Source organism: Neomonachus schauinslandi, chromosome 8 (genome assembly GCF_002201575.2).
Source record: "Neomonachus schauinslandi chromosome 8, ASM220157v2, whole genome shotgun sequence".
Lineage (NCBI taxonomy): Eukaryota > Metazoa > Chordata > Mammalia > Carnivora > Phocidae > Neomonachus > Neomonachus schauinslandi.
The window spans coordinates 23,001,995-23,017,359 of record NC_058410.1 but is presented as its reverse complement, the minus strand read 5'-3'; positions in this window follow the sequence as shown (position 1 = coordinate 23,017,359).

The window sequence follows — 15,365 nt, the reverse complement described above, 5'->3', positions numbered from 1 at the left end:
CCCAAGGAGCAGGGAGCCCGATGCGGGACTTGATCCCAGGACCCTGAGATCATGACCTGAGCCGAAGGCAGACGCTTAACCATCTGAGCCACCCAGGCGCCCCAATCCCTTTTTTAAAAAACATTTTTATTTTTCATTTTTAGAGTCATATTCTATCCCTTCATAGTAGTTACCCATATTTTTGGCATATATATATAAGTTGTTCTCTCTTTAAAATTTTGAGATAGTTTCTTCTAACAGATCAAAATATACCCTAAATCTCTAGTGTGTGGTTTTTTCCTACTCTCCTGCCTGATCACATTCTCTCCCTTTTTTCTTTCTTTTTTTTAATCCTCTTCTTTCTTTTTTCAAACAACTTCTTATCAATTCCTTTTATAAAATTTTTTATAATTTCCATCTTTACAGTCATATTCCATCCCTTCATCATATCAACCCTTATTTTTGTACATATATAGGTTTTTCTTTCTTTAAAATTTTGGGAGGCACTTTCTTCTAACAGACCAAAATACACCCAAAATCTAGTGTGTGGCACTGATCTATGTACCAGCCTGATCATATTTGATCATATTCTGTTTTATTTTGTTTTGTTCTGTTTTTGTTTGTTTTTATCTTTATCTTTATCTTTTTCCTTTTTTTTCTTTTTCTTTTTTCTCTCTTTCCCTTTCTTTTCCCCCTGCTTCAGGTCTTTTCTGATTTGTTTAGAGTATATTTTCTGGGGACGTTGTTACCCTGTTAGCATTTTGTTCTCTCATTAATCTATTCTCCTCTGGACAAAATGACAAGATGGAAAAAATCACCTCAACAAAAAGAACAAGAGATAGTACCGACTGCCAGGGACCTACTCAATACGGACATTAGTACAATGTCAGATCTAGAGTTCAGAATCATCACTTTAAAGATACTAGCTGGGCTTGAAAAAATCATGGAAGTTATTAGAGAAACCCTTTCTGGAGAAATAAAAGAACTAAAATCTAACCATGTAGAAATCAAAAAGGCTATTAATGAGGTGCAATCAAATATGGTGGCACTAACTGCTAGGATAAATGAGGCAGAAGAGAGAATCAGTGATAGAGAAGACCAAATGATGGAAAATAAAGAAGCTGAGAAAAAGAGACATAAACAACTACTGGATCACGAGGACAGAATTCGAGAGATAAGCGATACCATAAGACAAAACAACATTAGAATAATTGGGATCCCAGAAGAAGAAGAAAGAGAGAGAGGGGCAGAAGGTATATTGGAGCAAATTATAGCAGAGAACTTCCCTAATTTGGGGAAGGAAACAGGCACCAAAATCCAGGAAGCACAGAGAACCCCTCTCAAAATCAATAAAAATACGTCAACACCCCGACATCTAATAGTAAAACGTACAAGTCTCAGAGACAAAGAGAAAATCCTGAAAGCAGCTCGGGAGAAGAGATCTGTAACCTACAATGGTAGAAACATTAGATTGGCAACAGACCTATCCACAGAGACCTGGCAGGCCAGAAAGGACTGGCAGGATATATTCAGAGCACTAAATGAGAAAAATAGGCAGCCAAGAATACTAAATCCAGCTAGGCTGTCATTGAAAATAAAAGGAGAGATAAAAAGCTTCAAGGACAAACAAAAACTAAAGGAATTTGCAAACATGAAACCAGCCCTACAAGAAATATTGAAAGGGGTCCTCTAAGCAAAGAGAGAGCCTAAAAGCAACATAGACCAGAAAGGAACACAGACAATATACAGTAACAGTCACCTTACAGGCAATACAATGGCACTAAATTCCTATCTTTCAACAGTTACCCTGAATGTAAATGGGCTAAATGTCCCAATCAAAAGACACAGGCTATCAGATTGGATTAAAAAACAAGACCCATCAATATGCTGTCTGCAAGAGACTCATTTTAGACCCAAAGACACACCCAGATTGAAAGTGAGGGAGTGGAAAACCATTTACTGTGGTAACAGACACCAAAAGAAAGCTGGGGTGGCAATCCTTATATCAGACAAATTAGATTTTAAACCAAAGACTACAATAAGAGACGAGGAAGGACACTATATCCTACTTAAAGGGTCTATCCAACAAGAAGATCTAACAATTGTAAATATCTATGCCCCTAACATGGGAGCAGCCAATTATATAAGCCAATTAATAACAAAAGCAAAGAAACACATCAACAACAATACAATAATAGTGGGGGACTTTAACACCCCCCTCACTGAAATGGACAGATCATCTAAGCAAAAGATCAACAAGGAAATAAAGACTTGAACTGACACACTGGACCAAATGGACTTCACAGACATATTCAGAACATTCCATCCCAAAGCAATGGAATACACATTCTTCTCTAGTGCCCATGGAACATTCTCCAGAATCAATCACATCCTAGGTCACAAATCACGTCTCAACTGGTACCAAAAGATTGGGATCATTCCCTGCATATTTTCAGACTACAGTGCTTTGAAACTAGAACTCAATCATAAGAGGGAAGTCGGAAAGAACTCAAATACATGGAGGCTAAAGAGCATCCTACTAAAGAATGAATGGGTCAACCAGGAAATTAAAGAAGAATTAAAAAAATTCTTGGAAACAAATGAAAATGAAAACACAACTATTCAAAATCTTTGGGATGCAGCAAAGGCAGTCCTAAGAGGAAAATATATAGCAATACAAGCCTTTCTCAAAAAACAAGAAAGGTCTCAAGTACACAACCTAACCCTACACCTAAAGGAGCTGGAGAAAGGACAGCAAATAAAGCCTAAACCCAGCAGGAGAAGAGAAATAATAAAGATCAGAGCAGAAATCAATGAAATAGAAACCAAAAGAACAGTAGAACAGATCAATGAAACTAGGAGCTGTTTTTTTTGAAAGAATTAACAAAATTGATAAATCCCTGGCCAGACTTATCAAAAAGAAAAGAGAAATGACCCAAATCAACAAAATCATGAATGAAAGAGGAGAGATCACAACCAACACCAAAGAAATACAAACAATTATAAGAACATATTATGAGCAACTCTATGCCAGCAAAATTAGATAATCTGGAAGAAATGCATGCATTCCTAGAGATGTATCAACTATCAAAACTGAACCAGGAAGAAATAGAAAACCTGAACAGACCTATAACCACTAAGGAAATTGAAGCAGTCATCAAAAATCTCCCAACAAACAAAAGCCCAGGGCCAGATGGCTTCCCAGGGGCTGAAACTGTTCCAAAAAATAGAAATGGAAGGAAAACTTCCAAACTCATTTTATGAGGCCAGCATTACCTTGATCCCAAAACCAGACAAAGACCCCATCAAAAATGGGCCAATAGGATCCAACAGTACATTAAAAGGATTATTCACCACGACCAAGTGGGATTTAACCCTGGGCTGAAAGGTTGGTTCAACATCCGCAAATCAATCAACGTGATACAATACATTAACAAAAGAAAGGACAAGAATCATAGGATCCTCTCAATAGATGCAGAAAAAGCATTTGACAAAGTACAGAATCCTTTCTTGATCAAAACTCTTCAGAGTATAGGCATAGAGGGTACATACCTCAATATCATAAAAGCCATCTATGAAAAACCTACAGCGAATATCATTCTCAATGGGGAAAAACTGAGAGCTTTCCCCCTAAGGTCAGGAACACGGCAGAGATGTCCTCTATCACCACTGCTATTCAACATAGTATTAGAAGTCCTAGCCACAGCAATCAGACAACAAAAAGAAATCAAAGGCATCCGAATCGGCAAAGAAGAAGTCAAACTCTCACTCTTTGCAGATGATATGATACTTTATGTGGAAAACCCAAAAGACTCCACCCCAAAACTGCTAGAACTCATACAGGAATTCAGCAAAGTGGCAGGATATAAAATCAGTCCACAGAAATCAGTAGCATTCCTATACACCAACAACAAGACAGAAGAAAGAGAAATTAAGGAGTCAATCCCATTTACAATTGCACCCAAAACCATAAGATACCTAGGAACAATTCTAACCAAAGAGTCAAAGAATCTGTACTCAGAAAACTCTAGAATACTCATGAAAGAAATTGAGGAAGACACAAAGAAATGGAAAAACGTTCTATGCTCATGGATTGGAAGAACAAATATTGTGAAGAGGTCAATGCTACCTAGAGCAATCTACACATTTAATGCAATCCCTACCAAAATCCACTTTTTTCAAAGAAATGGAACAAATAATCCTAAAATTTGTCTGGAACCAGAAAAGACCCCAAATAGCCAGAGGAATGTTGAAAAAGAAAAGCAAAGCTGGTGGCATCACAATTCCAGACTTCCAGCTCTATTACAAAGCTGTAATCATCAAGACAGTATGGTACTGGCACAAAAACAGACACATAGATCAATCGAACAGAATAGAGAGCCCAGAAATGGACCCTCAACTCTATGGTCAACTCATCTTCGACAAAGCAGGAAAGAATGTCCAATGGAAAAAAGACAGTCTCTTCCACAAATGGTGTTGGGAAAATTGGACAGCCACATGCAGAAGAATGAAACTGGACCATTTCCTTACACCATACACAAAAATAGACTCCAAATGGTTGAAAGACCTCAATGTGAGACAGGAGTCCATCAAAATCCTAAAGGAGAACACAGGCAGCAACCTCTTCGACCTCAGCCGCAGCAACTTCTACCTAGAAACATCGCCAAAGGCAAGGGAAGCAAGGGCAAAAATGAACTATAGGGACTTCATCAAGATAAAAAAGCTTTTGCACAGCAAAAGAAAGTCAACAAAACCAAAAGACAACCGACAGAATGGGAGAAGATATTTGCAAATGACATATCAGATAAAGGGCTAGTATCCAAAATCTATAAAGAACTTATCAAACTCAACACCCAAAGAACAAAGATTCCAATCAAGAAATGGGCAGAAGATATGAACAGACATTTCTGCAAAGAAGACATCCAAATGGCCAACAGACACATGAAAAAGTGCTCAACATTGCTCGGCATCAGGGAAATCCAAATCAAAACCTCAATGAGATATCACCTCACACCAGTCAGAATGGCTAAATTTAACAAGTCAGGAAATGACAGATGTTGGCGGGGATGCGGAGAAAGGGGAACCCTCCTACACTGTTGGTGGGAATGCAAGCTGGTGCAGCCAGTCTGGGAAACACTATGGAGGTTCCTCAAAAAGTTGAAAATAGAACTATCATACGATCTAGCAATTGCAGTACTGGGTATTTACCCCAAAGATACAAATGTAGGGATCCGAAGGGGTACATGCACCCGATGTTTATAGCAGCAATATCCACAATAGCCAAACTGTGGAAAGAGCCAAGATGTCCATCGACAGATGAATGGATAAAGAAGAAGTGGTATATATATACAATGGAATATTATGCAGCCATCAAAAGGAATGAGATCTTGCCATTTGCAACGACGTGGATGGAACTGGAGGGTATTATGCTGAGTGAAATAAGTCAAACAGAGAAAGACATGTATCATATGACCTCACTGATATGAGGAATTCTTAATCTCAGGAAACAAACTGAGGGTTGCTGGAGTGGGGGGTGGGATGGGAGGGATGGGGTGACTGGGTGGTAGACACTGGGGAGGGTATGTGCTCTGGTAAGCACTGTGAATTGTGCAAGACTGTTGAATCTCAGATCTGTACCTCTGAAACAAATAATGCAATATATGTTAAGAAAAAAAGAAAGAAGATAGTAGGAGTGGAAGAATGAAGGGGGGAAATCGGAGGGGGAGACGAACCATGAGAGACGATGGACTCTGAGGAACACCTGGGGGTTCTGGAGGGAGGGGGGTGGGAGGATGGGTTAGCCTGGTGATGGGTGTTGGGGTGGGTATGTTCTGCATGGAGCACTGGGTGTTGTGCACAAAGAATGAATCATGGAACACTACATCTAAAACTAATGATGTAACGTATGGTGATTAACATAACAATAAAAAATTAAAAAAAAAAACAAGGTCAAAGTACAGGGTTCAAGGATGCCAGAGCAGGTGGAAAATATGAGGATAATTTCAGAAAGAAGAGAACTACAGAAGAAGGTACCCCAAAATCTGAGCAAAGTACTCTTCAATTTCATGGCTGAACCCTTATTCATGCATGAGAGACTTCAAGAAGTTCAGCAAAGAGCAACAGTCAGAAGACAAAACAGCAATTACAGCAACAAACAGAAAAAGTTTCAGCTGCTTCTCACTTCAGGAGAGAGCCTGGACCTGTTTCCAGCCAAGATTACTTGTTTTTAAAACAAAAATCAACATTTCTCAGAAGAATATAACAGGATCAGGAGTTCTAAAATGTATTTTTTATGAGATCCATTTTATGGGCTGAATTGTGTCCCCTCAAATTCTTATGTATCACAGAATGTGACTGTATTTGGAAATAGGGTCCTTAAAGGGGCAATTAACTTAAATTGGTGAGCCCTAATCCAGTACGACTGGTGCCCTTATTAGAAGAGGATATTAGGACTCGGACAATATAGACAGAGGGAAGACCATATAAGGACACAGTAAGAAGGTAACCATCTGCAAGCAAAGGAAAGAGGCCTCAGAGAAATCAAACTTGCTGAAATCTTGATCTTTAACCTTTAGACTCCAGAATTGTAAGAAAATAAGTTTCTGTTGTTTAAGCCACCTAGTTTGTGGTATTTTGTAATGGCAATCCTAGTAAACCAATACAAAAATTGGGCAATAAAATTACTAGACATGTAAAGAAATGAAAATGTGACCCATAGGAGAGAGGAAAAAGCAATCAATAAAACAAAATCTGAGATAATTGATATTTTGCAAAAAAAAAAAAAATAAAGCAGACAAGAACCTTAAGGGAGTGGTTGCAAATATATTCAAGGACCTAGGGAATTACAAATACATTCAAGACAAAGAGGGCCATAATAAATGTACTTACTAGGAATCTCATCAATGGAAGTTCTAGAACTAGAAAATATAATGTCTGAAATGAAAAATTCACTAGATAGGCTTAACAGCAGAGTAAAGATGGTAGAAAAAAAAAAGTAAATGAACTTGAATGTAGAACAATGAAAATTATCCAATCTCAGGAAAAGAGAGTAAAGGATCAACAACAACAACAACTAATGTACAGAAACTCTTGACTCTGAGGAAATATAAAAACTAATCTACATGTAATTAGTTTTTCAGAAAAAGAGAACCAAAGGAGAGAATGGGGGAATTTTAAAGAACTATTTATTTAAACCTTTCCATAGTTGGTCAAAAACATGGACTTAGCAATCAAAGAAGTTTAGGGAACTATAAACAAGATAACCTAAACACAGACACACACACATACATGCATATACACACACAACTTGGCACATCATCGTCAAACTGCTGGGAAATAAAAAAGATTAAAAAAAAATTGTGAAGGAAGTCAGAAAAAATGGCATATTGTATTACAGGGACCAACATATGAATCATGGTTTACATGCCAAGAGCCATAATGGAGGCAAGAAGGCAATTAAATGGTGCCTTCAAAATGCCTAAAGAAAAAGAAATGTTAATCTAGAATTTGATTTTGAAATTCTTTCAAAATAACATAAACTCAGAGAACATATTCTTTAAGAGAAGGCAAAATAAAGACTATTGCATATAATTCAAAAGTAGGAGAATTCATTGCTAGCTGTGCTTATTTATAAGAAATGCAAAAAGGAAGTTCTTATCTGAAGGTAAATGACATCATATGGAAACTTGCATCTACATGAAGGAATGAAAAATCCTGGAGATGATAAATATATGGGAAAATATAAGACTCCAATTTTTCTTTTCTTATTTTCTTTAAAAATTATATGACTAGGGCTCCTGGGTGGCCTAGTTGATTAAGTGTCTGACTCTTGGTTTTGGCTCAGGTTATGATCTCAGGGTCGTGAGATCAAGCCCCACATCAGGCTCCACATTCACCATGGAGTCGGCTTGAATTTCTCTCTCCTTCTGCCCCTCCCCCTCCTCGGCTTGCTCTCACTCTCTGTCTCTGAAATAAATAAATAATTTTTTTAAAAAAGTATATAACTGTTTACCCCAAAACTTACACCATATTGTAGGGTACATAATACATGTAGATACATATTAAAAACTCACACAAATAATGGGGTTAAAATAAACTACACTATTACAAGGTTCTTATATTTCATATGAAATAATATAATATCAACTCTAAGTATATACGATAAGTTAGCAACGCATATCATTAACCTCACGATAGCTTATATAAGTAAATAAGTAGTGCAAAGAAATACAGTAAAAACCAATAGAGAAACTAAAATAGAATCTCACAAAATGCATAAAACAATTATTCCAGAAAGTATAAGAAAACAGGCAAAAAAAAGAAAAAATGGCACACTAGGAAACATATAGAAAACTAGTAGACATAACCCAACTATAATAAAACTTAAACTGAATTGAAATAAACACTTTAATTAAAAGACAGATATTGCCAGTGGATTAAAAATATATAGGACCCAATCTTTGTTGTGCATGAGGAGCACTTTAAATGTAAAGAAATAGGGAAGTTGAAAATAAAAGAATGGAAAAAGATATACCATAAAAACTGTAAGATAAAGTTAGAGTAGCTATAATTTCAGACAAAATAGGCTTCACAACAAGAAATATTCTCAGTTGGGAGAGACACTTCAAAATGATAAATGATCAATTCATCTGGAAAAAACAATCATGGCTGTGTGGATTTCCAATAACAAAGCTTCAAAATACATGAAGGAAATAACAGGCAAAACTAAAGGGAGAAATAGCCAAATCCACCCTCACAGATGGAGATTTTAACAATGCTCTCAGCAATTGATCAAACACCTAAACAAAAAGTCAGTAAGGACATAGAAGATTTAAACAACATGATCAATTATTATGACCTAATTGACATTTATAAAACAAATTACCCAATAACTGCAAAATACACATTCTTTTAACTACACACAGAACACTTACCAAGAAGAACTGCATGCTGTGAAATAAAACAAGTTTTAATACATTTCAAAAGTTTAAAATTTTACCAGGTATATTTTGACCACACAGAATTAAATTAGATATCAATCATAAAGTATTTATAAAAGTCCCAAATATTTGGAAATTAATCAGCACACTGTTAAGTATCCCATGGGTCATGGAAGAAATCAGAAGTAAAATCATAAATATTTCAACTAAATGATAATAAAAATATAACATATCATAATATGTGGAATTTAGGCTAAAGCAGTACATAGAAACCAATAGCTTTATATGTTTATACATATATATGTAACATATATAAAAATTTTATATATTTTAATATATGTATTTAATTAGACATTTAAATTCAATAATTTTATTGAATATTTTAATATTTTAATTAGACATTTAAATTCAGTAATTCAAGCTATCACCCTAAGAAGGTGGAAAAAAAGGCAATCAAATTAAATCCTAAATGAATAAAAGAAAGAAAATAAAAAGGAGTAGAAATCAATGTAGTAGAAACCAGACAAACAATGGAAAAAATTTAAAAGCCAAAAGTTGGGGAGACCTGGGTGGCTCAGGTGGTTAAGTGCCTGCCTTTGGCTTAGGTCATGATCCCAGGGTCCTGGGATCAAGCTCTGCATCTCTGGGCTCCCTGATAGTGGAGAGTCTGCTTCTGCTTTTCCCTCTGCACCCCCTCACCCCCCTCACTTTGCTCTCCCTCTCGTTTGCACACGCTGTCTCTCACTCTCTTTCTCTCTCTCAAATAAATAAATAAAATCTTTAAAAAAACAAAAGTTGGGCGCCTGGGTGGCTCAGTCGGTTAAGCGACTGCCTTCGGCTCAGGTCATGATCCTGGAGTCCCGGGATCGAGTCCCACATCGGGCTCCCTGCTCGGCAGGGAGTCTGCTTCTCCCTCTGACCTTCTCCCCTCTCATGTGCTTGCTCTCTCTCATTCTCTCTCTCTCAAATAAATAAATAAATAAATAAATAAAGTTGGTTCTCACCACTTGCATTCATTATTGTACTAGAAGTTTTAGATAAGATAATACTTCAAGAAAAATAAATGCATAAGTATTAGAAAGGAAAAGGCAAATCATTATTTTTAATTACAGACAATTTGATCATGTACACAGAAAATAGTAAGAAATGCATAATGCAAATATGAAAATAAATAGAATTTAGCAAGGTCACAGGATATAAAGTCAATAGAGAAAAATTCTTTCTATATACTAGCAGTGAACAGTGGAAAAGATAACATTTTTAAAATTTTTTTCAAAATAACATTGAAATCACAAAATAGGAATAAGTTCAACAAAATACATGTAAAATCACCCAAAACAATAAAATATTGCTAAGAGAATTTTTTAAAGACCTAAGTAAAGAGAGCTATATCTGGTTCATGGATTGGAAAACTAAATATTTTTAAGATGTTAATTCTCTTCAAATTCCTATATAGAGTCAAAGTAATACTAATTACATTCTTGGAAGAAAATAAATTAAGAAGATTTTTTTGAAATTTGCATTGCAATGCAAAGGACCTGTAAGGAGCAAAATTTGAAGACTTACTTTACCTGAATTTAAAATTTCCTATCATAATAAACACAGAAAGATTGATGTCAGGACAGACTTATAGTTCAACAAAATAAATGTAAAGCCAAGAAATAGATTTAACTTTGTTCAGTCAATAGATTTGTACAGTATTTTCAACAAATGGTGGTTGAACAAATGAATATCCATGTGAAAAAAACCTAAACAAATCCTTGATCCTCTCTCTCTCTCGCTCTCTCTCACACACACACACACACACACATTAAATCATGTTGTGTCATAGGTCAAATCATATAGGTTAAGACCACAAAACTTCTAAAAAAAATATAGAATAATATCTTCATTAACTGGGTTTAGCTAAAGATTTCTTAGAATAGTAGCCATAAAACAAAAGAGTGATAAGTAAGATTTCATTGAAACTCAGAATTGCTTTCTTTAAAGGACACTGTTAAGATTATGAAGAGGCAAGCCACAGATTGGTAGAAAATATTCTTGATACACATAGCTAATGAATGACTTGTATCAAAAATATATAAAGAACTTCTCCAAACAACTCAACAAATTACTGGCAAAAGACTTAAATAGACTTAACACAAATGAAGCTGTATGAATAGCCAATAGTACTGGAATTTTTTTTCTGTATCATTAACCATCATACAAATGCAAATTAAAGCCACAATAAGATGCCATTTTGCATCTACTAGAATAGCTAAAATTCATATGACTGACAACACCAGTGTTGGTGAGAAGGTAGAGCAACTAGAATTCTCATATATAGCTGATGGATGTGTAAAATGATAAAACCACCTTTGAAAATGGTTTGGCTGTTTTTCATAAAATTATACATACATTCAGCCTATAATGCAGGAATTCCACTAAAAGATATTTACCCAAGAAAGGCAAATATATATATATGTATGTATTTGTATACATACATGTGTGTATGTATGTATGTATATATGTGTATGATACATACAACAGCACTGGTGAATTTCATTGACATTGTGTTAAGTTAAAGAATAAGTTCTCTATGATTTCATCTATGGGATATTCTACTATAGGCAAAACTAATCTATGATGAAAAAAATCAGAAAGCAGTTGTCTTTTGGTGGGAATATTAACTGGAAAGGGAGACAGAAAACTTTCTTAGGTGATAGATGTGCTCTTTACGTTCACAGTTTGGATTATATAGCTGCATGAATGTTAAAATTCATCAAATTGTACACCTAAGACATGCATTCCATGTTATGCAAATATTACCCCTACATACCCTACATAAAAAAAGGAATATAAACAACATTGAACTCTATTTAGTATGTTTGTTATTTTTGCAGAGTTTTGAGTTAAGAATACTAAACTACTTCCTGTGTGTTCTACTCTTGAGCAAAGAATAAATATATTGAGGATAGTGGAAATCAATTTTCTTAATTTTGGATAAGGGCATTAAAAATACAGAAAACAATGAAACTAGAATGTACCCTGTAATGTTAGGCTGGAATTAGAGATGTCAGTATCAGCTCATTAGAGCTAGAATAGATAGATAAATATAGATGATAGATAGATAGATAGATAGATAGATAGATAGATAGATAGATAGATAATAAATAGATAGTAGGTAAAGGAAAAGTTCTTCTTTATAGTGGGAAGCCAACTAATAAATACATAATGAGTCATGAAGTTAGAAAAGCAGGAATGTATGCTCAAACTAGTGGTTGAATGTTCTTAGAGGAATAGGACATTTACATAATCTGAAAATACACCCTCAAAATTGCTTCAGAGGCAAGAAATCTATTGGATTCTACCTTAACCTAGTGATTAAAGTTAACATCACCAATATTGTGATAAAGAAACATCATGTGTCTCCTGATATAGTGCAGTGAGAAGGACCCAACATCATGGCTTTGACATTTTTGCCAAAAGTGCATAACCTGACTCTAATAATGAAGAAATATCAGACAAACCCAAATTGATAGACATTCTACAAATAACTGGTCTGTAATTTTCAAAAATGATAAGAAAGAAAAGGTAAAACTGAGAAACTGTGCCTCAGTCTTTTACTAGACTAAAACACATGAAACTAAATGCAGTGCATGATTCTGTTTTGAATCCTGGATCAGGATTAAAAAAATAGGTATAAAGAAGAGCATTGTGACAAATGATAAAATTAAATATAGGCTAGATTAGATAAAAATATTGTATCAATATTGAATACCTTGATTTTGATCATTGTAAAAGAATGAATAAAGATTTAGTGGTAAAGGGGTATAATATCTCCAACCCACTCATAAATAGTTCAAAAGAAAGAATTATGTCTGTATATATACATACACACATCTACACACACACGTACACACATGATGATGATAAAGCAGATAAGGCAAAATTAAACAATTGATGTGAATCTAGGGTAAATGATATACTAAAAATCTTTGTACAATCCTTGCAAGTTATATGTTTGGAATTATATCAAAATTAAAACATTACACTAAAATTACCAAAATAACAACTCCAAGAAAAATAAAAAATATATATACATAGTAAGTACAAAAGCAGAAATGATGATATTGAATTTGGGCAACTGATAGAACAAGCAAATTCTATAGTTTTCTCTTTGACAAATCAAACAACAGAAGATGCATTTCTCAGATAATATTTTTAAAAGAATACAATATTAAAAATGAAAAAACCAATGTTAGAATTAATATAGTGAATAAATTTTATTAATATCTTGAATTTCTATACCTGGAGACAGTGAAGAAAAAGAGAAAGTCCTTCTAGAAAGATAAAATAGTGTAAGTTAAAACAAGACATCGGGGCGCCTGGGTGGCTCAGTCGTTAAGCGTCTGCCTTCGGCTCAGGTCATGATCTCGGGGTCCTGGGATCAGGCCCCACATCGGGCTCCCTGCTCAGCGGGAAGCCTGCTTCTTCCTCTCCCCCTCCCCTTGCTTGTGTTCCCTCTCTTGCTGTGTCTCTCTCTGTCAAATAAATAAATAAAACCTTTAAAAAATAAAAATTTTAAAAATTAAAAAAAAAACAAAAAAACAAGACATCATTTCAAGAAAAAAAAACAGTAGGTTAATGAGACTTAAACAGGTGGTGCCTGAGAATGAGAAATAGAATAGAGTAAAAAGAGTGCCTAACGAAGTGGACTTAGATCTAAGGATCCGGAACAGGATTCAGTTGGTAATATAGGAAGAAAATTAACATGACAAATAAAGCAATATATTTCTAACAGGAAATACCTTTAAGACCAGCCTTTAAAACTCTTTAAAGTCAGTAGGAGGTCAGGACAGTAAACCTTCAGTGTGTGCCCACTACTGGGCCAGGCTCTGGAGATACAGTAGTGAGTTAAAAGAGTCACAGACTCTGTATCGTGGAGGGGTAACATATTAATCAAAGGATCCAACCAATGAAGGGTAAAATGGCAAACACGCAAAGGTGTTTCAAATAGAATTATGTGGCACTCCATAAGAACATTTAATAAAGGATTGATCTGATCTTTCCTAGGTATGTGAGCAATTGAAAAAAAATTATGAAGTGAGTGATAGTTAATTATTTAGAAAACAGAAGGAAAGACATTCCAGGCAGGAGGACTGGCATATGCAAACATAATTTTCTGGGAGTGAGCGTGGTGAATGTATGAGTTTTCTACTTGCTGCCATAGCAAATTACCACAAACATAGTTATTTAAGACCATACATATCTATTATCTGACAGTTCTTGAGGTCAGGTGTCTATAATGGATCTCACTGGGTAAAATCAAGGGGTCAGCAGCACTGTTTCCCTTCTCTGAGATTCTAGAGGAGGAGAAACCATTTCCTTGCCTTTTTTTAATGTCTAGTGGTTTTCTATGGCTCATGGTCACCTTCCTCCATCCTAAAAGTAAGAAATATCAGATCGAATTTTTATCACACTGCATCACCCTGACCTACTCTTTTGCCTCCCATTTTCACATTGAACAATCCTGGTGACTACATTGACCCCACCTGGATAATCCAAAATAATCTCCCTATTTTAAAGTGAAACTGATTAGAAACTTTCATTCTATCTGCAACCTTCATTCCTTTTTGCCATGTAACCTAACATAGTCACAGGTTCCAGTGATTAGTATATGGGCATCTTTTAGGGACCACTACTCTGCTTACTGCAGTGAGTTTAGGGGATATCAAGAAAGCCAGTGTAGTTGGAGTCCAGAGAGTATGAGGAATGTTGACAAAAGGCCATGATGGAGAGGCAATGCTAACACACCACCAGGTATTAAGCTATTAAGAAAAAGTATAGATCCCTACTCTTCCAAACCTACTTCCCATCCTGTTTTCCATGAAGTACCTGGAAAAAGGATGACATTTTATCTAAAAACTAATAGGGAGATCAGAAATTTAGCTCAAGAGTTAGATATGCAGGGGCGCCTGGTGGCTCAGTCGGTTAAGCATCTAACTGGCTCAAGTCATGATCTCAGGGTCCTGGGATCAAGCCCTTTGTTGGACTTCCTGCTCAGCAGGGAATCTTTTTCTCCCTCTCCATCTGCCCCTGCGCCCCTGCTCATGCACATGCCTGCACGCTCTTTTTTTTTCTCTCTCTCTCAAATAACTTAATAAAATCTAAAAAAAAAAAAAAAAAAAAAGAAAAAAAAAAAAAGGCTGGAAAAACCCAAAAAAAGAGGATTATTTTTCCTCCTTAGAGAAATGGAACAGAAGACTTAAAAAGAGAAGGAAGTGTGTCAAGAAAGGAGAAAAGATCATCAAGAAACCCAGGAGATTAGCTGTAGGATCATTAAGAACAAAGATGTTTAATAGTCTATGTAAATTTTGTCTGCTCCTAAAATGTAAATCTCTAACTTTTGGCAAAATTTTCTATACATAAGAAAGCTCTTAATGAATAAATTTGTTGTAGAAATCA